Source organism: Chelonoidis abingdonii, chromosome 3 (assembly GCF_003597395.2).
Source record: "Chelonoidis abingdonii isolate Lonesome George chromosome 3, CheloAbing_2.0, whole genome shotgun sequence".
Taxonomy (NCBI): domain Eukaryota; kingdom Metazoa; phylum Chordata; order Testudines; family Testudinidae; genus Chelonoidis; species Chelonoidis abingdonii.
The window spans coordinates 10565842-10575362 of record NC_133771.1 but is presented as its reverse complement, the minus strand read 5'-3'; the positions used below and the strand labels follow the sequence as shown (position 1 = coordinate 10575362).

At 47.5% G+C, this 9521-nt stretch overlaps 1 protein-coding gene across 1 annotated transcript in view; it reads left to right on the top strand.

The window, feature by feature from the left end:
- The first annotated feature begins 440 nt into the window (after positions 1–440).
- Positions 441–9521, top strand: part of CTSB (cathepsin B) — a 31959-nt gene continuing 22878 nt past the window's right edge. The window contains exon 1 of the mRNA XM_075063601.1: positions 441–605. The gene's annotated coding sequence lies outside the window, so the exon portion shown is untranslated. The remainder of the gene's footprint in view (positions 606–9521) is intronic.

Genomic DNA, 9521 nt, shown 5'->3' with positions numbered 1-9521 from the left:
GGACGACCCTTGCAATGCCTGGTAAGGGGGAGGGGGCTGTTGCAGGGATGCCCTTGCTAGCCTGGGAAGGGTGAGGGCCAGGGACGACTTCAATCTGGACAGAGGGTTGCGGACCCACTTGCAATGCTGAGGAAGGGGAGGGGGCTTTGCAGGGACGACACCCTGATATGCTGAAAGTGGGGGGCTGTGCGGGGACTGAGATGCAGGGAAGGGAGATGAGGGGGGGCTTTCGCAGGCCCAGGAGGGACGCTGGAGCTGGGGCATGTGCTGCCAGACATGGGTGCACGGATCCCCTCATGCAGCAGTGCGCTGCATGGCGGGGGGAATGCACCTGGGAAGGCCTTAGTTGTGACGTCCAGTCCCAGGGCGTACGCGCCGGGCGAGGAGGAATGAGTGACGCCTAGGGCGCCGGCGCCCAAAGCAGTACATGACGACGAGGGGGGCGCATGTCACATGACAGTTAGCAGTCGGGGAGGGGGGTCTTGGTGGGGGTGGGACGTGGGGTGTGGTAGTCAGCGCGGCTGGGGGCCGCCTGCGGAGAAGGGGGAGCGCGTCAGCTGGCGGCGATGTGTACGTAGTGTCGGGGATAGAGAGGTTCCCCCGTAGTGCGGCTGTGCCGGGAGTAGGGCATTTATGTTGGCGCGGGGGGATGGATCTGGGGCAGGAGTGGATGCGTAGGTTTCGTTGGTTCTGGGGCGGAGGTGGTAGGGGATGATCGTGTGCAGGTGGATGGGGGCTGGTTGTCTGGGCGGAGAGGGAATAGGATATGGGGACAGGAAGATGGGGGGCCAGTGAGGCAGGAACGGGGTATCTGGGAGGGTGATGGGGGAGGGCCGGTGGTCTGGGCCGGGGTGGTGGGGGGATGATCTGGGCGGTGGATGGGAAGGTTCGCTTATGTCTGGGGGAGGGATGATGATGGGGCACAGAATGAGCGAGGGCGTTTCTGTCTGGCGGAGATGATCTGGGGCGGTGTGACATGGGGGAGAGTCGTCGTCTGGCTTAGGGGGGGCAGGGGATGAATATGGGCAGGCCAGATGGGGCGGGGGAGCGTTTGGGCGGGGGATGATCTGGGGACAGAGTGTGGATGGAGAGGTCAGTTGGTCTGGGGCGGGGATGTGGGGGAATGAATCTGTGACAGTATGGATGAAAGGGGTAGTTGGTGTGGGGCCGGGCGGGGCAGGAGGATGACTCTGGAGGCAGGTGGCTGGGAGGAGGGGCAGTTTGGCATGAGGGGAACAGCTGGGGCAGATCATGGAGGGAGGGGTTGCAGGGATTCCCATGCAGGCTGTGGATAAGGTTTCCGGATGGTGGTGGTGAGGTGTGTGCAGGACAGGAGGATGAGGGGTGCTGGAGGATGTGTGGAGGTGGGGGGAGATGGTTGGCTGTTGTCCCATGCCACAAAGAGCTGTTGGGGGCTGGGAGGAGAGAGGAGCTGTGGGGGTGGGGGGGGGCATGTTTGGATGGTGCAGGGGGATGGGTAAGGGCTTTCCCCTCTCCCCTAGCAGTGAACTTTCCCTGTTTGTCCTTCCCTGGTGGGAAAGGGAAGTAAGGAGACTAGTGGGGAGTTGGCTCCAATTGCGCAACCATCCTGGAGTACCAGGAAATGTGAATCAGGGATTTTTCTTGCCCTGTTTAATCTTCCCCGCGAGGGACAGGTCTCGCCTCTCAGAGGTGTCTGTATTAGCAAATGGACATCATACCCCATGAACACACAGCCTCTGCTACTGCCTCTTCCCTTTCCGGCTTCTGATCCATGAGTCCAGATTCCTGCTGGGGCCCAGGTAGTGACTGCAGAGCTGGGGTAGCCCCTCTGCTCCGGAACTTGCAGATGGCATTGACAGACTGTTTGCTGGTGCTGAGCTGCCTTCTGCGGGCCTAGGGATCACCAAGGTCTGTGTTGTGTTGTTTACAGGAAGTGATTTTTCTAGCAGCAGGTTTGATCAGTGGCAGTGAATGTGCAACCAGGTACCTCTGCAGATGTGTGAACAAATCATGGCTTCCAGGGGAGCCCCAGATGACTGATCTTCCTTCTGGGGAAGTCATTCCCCTTGTGAATTCTGTGTTGGCCTGTTCCAGGTATTTTTTTAGGTGCAGCTGTCAGCAAAAAGAGAGATTCTGTAGATTCGACCCACTAATTGCAGAATTTAAGTGTCTTCATCCTTGTCTGGAGGGGATGAGGAGCGTACAGTTGCCAGGCAGCTACAATTGTGGGCAGCAGTAAGATCTCTGCTAATACTGGGGTTTTTCAGAAATTTTGCAGTCTGTGGTATTGTTGGTAATATCTCTGATGTAGTGCATGGATAAACAGTCAGTACATAGAGAGGAAAGATGGTCTTGTGGTTGAGGCACTGAACTGGAATTCAGCAGATGTGGATTTTTCTCTGCTGAGAGCATCTGGTGTGACCGTGGGCATGTCACTTTGAACCTGATTTTCAGAATTACTGAGCAGCCATAGTTTTCACTGAGTTCAGTAGGAACTTGAGGTGTTGAGCAGCTCAGAAGATCACGCCCTTAATCTCTGGTCAGCATCTTCAAAGCTACTTAGGCACCTAACTGCCATTGACTTCAACATAAACACCTTTGGGGATCTTAGCCTCCACACTTCTGTGACCCACCACTAAAATGGGTATAATACTTCCCTAGCTTCCAAGGTAATTGTGAAGGTTAACTAATGTTTGTAAGCCACTCTGATCGGGGAGGACCAGGGCCATGTGAATAAATTGTGGATGGGACAGGGGGGAGTTCTGATCCCTCTAAGTTTGCAGAACAGGCTACCAAAGGAAGAGGAACTGCAAAGAACAATCTGTGGTGTTTTTAATAAATGGACTTAAGTTAGGGCCAGCTCTTATGAATATTGTGTTTTGGCAGCAAGATGGTGGAAAGATCAATAAAGAAACTAAATACAAAACAGGTAGAAGGAGAAAGAAGTTCCACTGTGAAACTCTAGCATTGAATCACCTCTAGAGCTAGTCCTGAAAATCTTTAGCAGTCACCTGCCAAAGTGTTTTTTACTAACAGATGTTGCTCCTTGAGGCTTGTGTTATCTGACAAATTTTGCAAACACCAGCAGTTGACACTGGCCAAACTCCTTACTTATAAATACAACCAATTGGTTTTAGAGCTAAAATGTAGGGTTGTCCTTTTGTGATGGGTACTGAGTCAGGTGATTCCTGTGATAGCCGAACATGGTCCCTAATTCTGCATGGTGGGGCTCTGTGCTTGCTGAGGAGGGTGCTGCTCCAGGCCAAAGTCCCCTCTTGTTTGTGGTCACTTGATCTTGTGCTCCTTGCCCCTTATCCAAATCTACCTGCCTGATTGAATTGGATGCCTCCCCCATTGGTAAATATCAGTGCTGGTTGTAAAGAAGGTCTGAAGTCCACTTTCCAGTCTGGTGCAGTAAAATCAGATCCCAATTTGGAGACAGACACTCCTGGAGAAACTTCTTTCTCCTAGTTGGCTGTTCACCTTTTCTGACTTGCCTGTTTTTAATCTCACGTTGAGTTTCCCTTTAGCAGAAGAATGACACAGGGGCAGTTGCTTCCTCCTGCCCGCCCCTGTGGTTCGTAGCCTTTGCATTGCTCCCATCTGGTGTACAGGATTAAAAACAGTGGCTGCTGCTTTATGCTTTAAGAAGGATTAGACACAAGCTTTCTGCAGCCAGTGGGACATGCCCAAGGGTAGCCCTTGTACAGTTCATCTGCTTCTGATGTTGGTCCCACCCTTCAGCAGGAATCCGGCTGTAAAAGGCTGGATAAGTTGAGGCCATGCCTATATGAGGGCTTCAGTCACTGGTGTACTTATCCTGGTGCAACCCCGCTAGTGCATGTAGATGTGTTGCACCACACAGGCTATCCCACTGTGGCGCTTCTGCAGTAAGGGTTAGCACTAATCCAGCTATCCCCTAATGTACACAAGGCCTGAGGAAAGGGAGTGTTAACCCCTGAATGTGTGATAAGTGTTTGGATTGTGAAAGACTGAATCGCTTCTGAAATGCCATCATAGGAGCTGCCAAGTAGGATCCTTGGGGCAGGGATTGTCTTCCTCTGCCTCATGCAGTTCCAAACTAACTGTGCACAGCCGATCAGTACTGCAGCATATTTTCGGACTGGTGTATCCAAAACACGGGGACCTGATTGCACAGCTTTGGCTTGAAGTGCTGTTGAACACATGAGACTGGGCTACTCCAGGCTAACTTTGCCAAAAACGCCAATCAGTTTTTAAAGCTAAATTTACGTTAGGAGTGCTTCACTTTTGTAGGAATGCTGGTATATCATACCGGTAGCATGCTTCTAGTGTGCACAATCTTAACATAGGCTTTTTGCGGCCCAGTGTGTGTCTGTTTAGACTAGTTGATGACATAGGCTATTATCTGCAGAAATTCGTGGTAGTCGTAGACGTACAGGACGGCAGCTATATGTATTTTTGTAATTGGTTCCACGAAGCTTTTCGACCACATGGAGCCTCTTTCTAGGCCAAGGCTCCAACTCTTATTGTCTCTGCAGGCTAACTCCTTATGAAACCAGCTTAGCTGAACTGGCTTTGAAACTAGTTAATTCTTGAGGGGGAGTGGGAAAGGAAGGTGAACATCTAATGTCACCAAGCATCTGGGACCCTGGCTATAGCCTGAAGATAGTCTCTTAAACAGTTATTAAGCAGAACTAACAAATGCAGCAGCAGGGTGGAATTTCTAGAGTCACATGCTTCAATGTTCAGGTTTTCTTAAGATGCACCTGAGATGTCACTAATAACAGACTGGAAAGGGCCAGTCTCCATTCTTGCCTAAAGGACATTGCTTCAAGTAGTCGTGAGTTGCTGCATGAGTCTTTAATAGCAGTTCTTCTGTAAGTGTTCCAGTCTGTTCAACTGGAATCTAGGTCTTGAGTAAGAATCTGGGATTTAATTTGGTTCGTACAAAGCCTGATTTCATTCGTGAGAGTTTATTTTAAAGAGAAGCAGCTTTTTAACATCAAACAAAGTCTCCTTCTGTTTAGACAAGATCTGCGAGTGGCATCCAGTTTTGCAAAGATGAGTATTTTGCTAACTTTCTAGCCTCCATAACAGATGGAGTTTTGCAACAATGATGGGGAGATATGGCTGATGTGAGTTTAAAGCTGTTAACCTTTGGTGAAGATGCAGTAATGGATACAATAAATTGGGTCTGGTAGCTGCTTCATAACAGTATGAGTTACCAAGTTAAGCTGGCAGTTCATCAAGCAAAGCAGTGTTTCGTTGTGTATATGCTTGCTTTGTCATGGCTTTAGCGTTATGTAAAAAACATTGGCAACTAATGCAACAGCCGTAACTGAGGGGCAAAGTTCAGATTTGTGCACTTGGCATAAATAAAATAGTTACAGGGAGATGCCAGACTTTGTTTTCAAGTACGTACAATCCCAGACCAACCTTTCGGTTTATTATAATTCAGAGGTCGAAGCGATTTATCTCCCCCTCTTGCTCAAGGATATAAAAGTGTTTTATGAGTAGTAAGCCCTTGTGAGATAGAGAGTATTGTGGCGCCTACAGATGGGTAAACTGAAACACTGATGTGACTTCTCCAGGTCTGAGGCAGAGAGAGAACCTGGGAGCCCTGGTGTCCAGTTTCTGCTCTAACCACTCCCACTCTGGGATGTGGAAAGGCTTTCTGGCTCTTGGTTTGTGAGTGTGTAGTTGCTAAAACTCCAGCATCTAGTGAGAGCTAGGTTCATTTTTGGCTGGGTCTTGCAGTGATTGAGACATACCTCTACCTCCCACAAAAGCAGAGTGGTACAGCAGTACGGAAGGGAGGAATGCATTCCTCAGTTCTCTAACTCGCACCAGCATAACATGCTGCCTGAGTTGGATCTCTCATTTCCATTGGATAGTTAAGGGACATAGATGTGGATCTGTCTGCCCCTTCCAAATCTCTTGTCAATTGAGGAAGTAGTTGAAATATGGTTAGGTGGGTGGGAAACACTACAGGACTAGTCTCATGAGCTGAAGACAAGTTTCTCGGTCCAAGTATCTGTTCCGTTTTTCAAGAGGCCAGCTTCCTAGAGGCATCTGGATTTCAAATTGGATGGTATGACACAAAATGAAACCACTGATCTCATGTCTGAAGTGTCCTTAATGCAGCTGGAAGTGAAATAACCATCTGAGAGGCTTTTGACACGCATTAAACTTGTGACCAGGGATGAGAGAGCTGGGGGCGAGGGGACTTCCTCAAAGTCTGCAGAGTTTCTGGGTTTTTAAATCTGTGGCTCCCACTGGGCCCTGATTGTGTCTTAATGTGAGATTATCACTTTGCCTCTTTCAAGCCAAGTAGTGAAATTCTCAACCCAGCATTATACTTTGACTGCCTTGCAGAATCAGACATCAGGGCATTGTTCTGCATTGTAAAGGTTACCTGCGCTGTCAGAAGAGGTAGACAGTTTACATCTGTGGAGGAACTCTTCTATATTTCTATTTGTCGTTTACAGAGGTAGTAAAACAGGGAGCATTGTACTAGATGCTATATAGCAAAGCAGGGAGCATCTCCTATAGCGCTTACCGTCTTAAGACAATGGGTAAAATGTTCAGAAGCACCAACTCTGTCCACATATCTAGTCAAGTGACATCATCATAGGACCTAATCACATCAGCCATGCCATCAGGGGCTCATTCACCTGCACATCTACCACTGTGGTATATGTCAAGTGCCAGCAATGCGTCTCTGCCCTGTACATTTGCCAAACAGGACAGTCTCTACACAAAAGAATAAATAGACACAAATCTGACATCAGGAATCATAACATTCAAAAACCAGTAGGAGAACACTTTAACCTGTCTGGTCACTCAGTAACAGACCTGAGGGTGGCAATTTTGCAACAGAAAAGCTTCAAAAACAGACTCCAACATGAAACTGCTGAACTCGAATTGATATGCAAATTAGATACAATCAACTTAGTCTTGAATAGAGACTGGGAATGGCTGAGCCATTACAAACATTGAATCTGTCTCCCCATGTAAGTATTCTCACACTTCTGATCAAACTGACTGTCCTGCGCTATCTTGATTATCACTTCAAAAGTTTTTTCTCTTACTTAATTGTCCTCTCAGAGTTAGTAAGACAACTCCCACCTTTTCATGATCTCTGTATGTGTATATATCTCCTCAATATATGTTCCATTCTGTGCATCCGAGGAAGTGGGCTGTAGCCCATGAAAGCTTATGCTACAATAAATTTGTTGGTCTCTAAGGTGCAACAAGTACTCCAGTTCTTTTTGCAGATACAGACTAACACGGCTGCTACTCTAAAACCTATATACAGTAAGTATTTGTAGAACAGTCTAGTCCTGAGCATTGCTTAATACAAGTGTCAATAGCTCTGTGCTCGGGACACCCGCAATACTTCATCTAAGAGAGAAACCCTTCCAGGCTCTGAATTTCCTGCTGTTTAGGGTGTGATACCAGCTGATAAGAGAAACTGATCAACTGCAATTAAAAAAGAAAACTGTGCAGAGAGAAGAGGAAGTGGTGGGGGCAGGGCAGAATACTAATCAGTTACTTCAGTGTGTAATCCAACCACACCTGGCGTGTGGGGGATTGGGCACAGAAACTGGTGCTTAGCTGAGTCCTCTTTTCTGCTTTGCCTCTCATCTTGAACAGACTTAAAGCCTCTTCGGAATCTTTATGCCCCAGGGTAGCGTGTGGGAAAACTGGCAGGAAGACTTCAGTGAATGTTCAGCTATTTGATTCTTGTGAGAAACTTAGCAGCAGTTTCTTCTGCCAGACTCACTCACTGATACATGTGGGCTGTCTCTTAAAAATAAAAATTGTGCAAAGTACTGAATTGCTTTGCTGAACAAATGCAAAGAAGAATCAGGCTGCTTAAAATCTATATGTCTCACTGGCTGCGGACTGAACTTAAATGCAGAGAACATGTATTTGTTTTCAATTTGGTTCTGCCTCACTGGAGAGCAATGTATCAGATTGCAGAATCTGATACCAATTCACACGCTTCTCTGTCTCAGATTTTGTACAAACAAAGTGTTGTCAACTAAAACTGAAATGTCCTTGAGTCCCACCATCTAAAAACGGAACCTCACAATTTACAAAGCACTTTTATATCTTAAATGCTGGGGGGAAAAGGCCAGTTACTTTCCTACTTCAAAAAGATCAGAATATGTATGTGCAGCCTCCTCTTACAGAAGCAGTTCAGAGACCTGCTCAAGACTGCAGAGGGAATATTTGATTAGAACTGAGTTTTAGGCTAACACGCATGCTTGGGGCTCTTGGGGCCAGATTTTTCCAAAGAGCTCTGCACCCATGGGAGATGTGGCTGAGCATCGCTCTTGAAAATGTGGCCACTTCATTTAAGTACCTAAAATGGGAGTCAAGTATCAAGGGGTAGCTGTGTTAATCTGTATCCACAAAAATAGCAAGAAGTCCGATGGCACCTTTAAAGACTAACAGATTTATTTGGGCATAAGCATCTGAAGAAAGCTTATGCCCAAATAAATCTGTTACTCTTCAAGGAGTCTGGTGGCACCTTATTGTTAAAAGGGGAGGGAAGCTCTTGAAACTCTGGGGTCCAAGTTGTGCTGTCTTGAGCCCTTGGAAAATCTGGCCCTCAGACAGTGCCTCTCTCAACTAAGAATTTGGCAAAAGTTTGCATGATCCAGCAGTTGTTCCATAGGATGGCACCACAGCCTGCAGCACCAGAACAGAAGTGTCTGGTAGCCTGCATCTGAAATGATAGCCTGTCTAAATCTTGCCTCCCAAGAAGACTGTTAAACATGTTCTCTCTGAGCTAGAGCAGTCTGCTGGATGTTTTCGTCAGACCCATCCTAGAAGACTACAGAATTTAATATTCTATGTATGATTCTAGCCCTTGTGGCTGTGAAGAAAGCCATCGGGATTTAACTCTGTGCAGCACTGGCTCGCTTGGATCTGCAGCCGCTCACGGTCTGATTCAGCGTTACCATGTGTGCTAGCCACTTAGACGTCAGTGGTGAGTGAGTGTAAAACAACTTAATAGTGAGTTATGCTAGCTTCCCACTGACATAAATGACTACTTGAGACATAGGGTATTAGTGAGTTGAGCCCTTAACACACGTATATTCATCCCAGGTGTTGACTCTGAAACCTAATGACATGATTGCTAGCTTGCTGAATGTTTCTGCTAACATAAAAGCAGTGAAATGCTTGTCCATTCTGTTGGCAGCTACAGCAGATTTAGTATGTGTGGCAGCTTCTTCTCGGTGCCTGCTGAACCCCCTTGCCCAACAGTGAGTGGAGGTGGGGAGAAATGAGCCCTGTGGGTCTCACTAGCAAGTGATGCTGAATGCAATAGCTAAGAGATAGTATAGTTATACAATGGCCATCTCTACCTCTGCAGACTGGAGTGGTGGAAGGAGGAGGCGGTTGAAGTAGAGAAGGGGATCTGGAAAGTACAATGTAGATGAGGCATTGACCGACTTGTGCTTGTTATAGTTGGCATTGGTGGGCCCTGTAGTCAGGTGACCTTGGATCTAAATTAACGGAAGCTTACTGTTTGGGAAATAGTG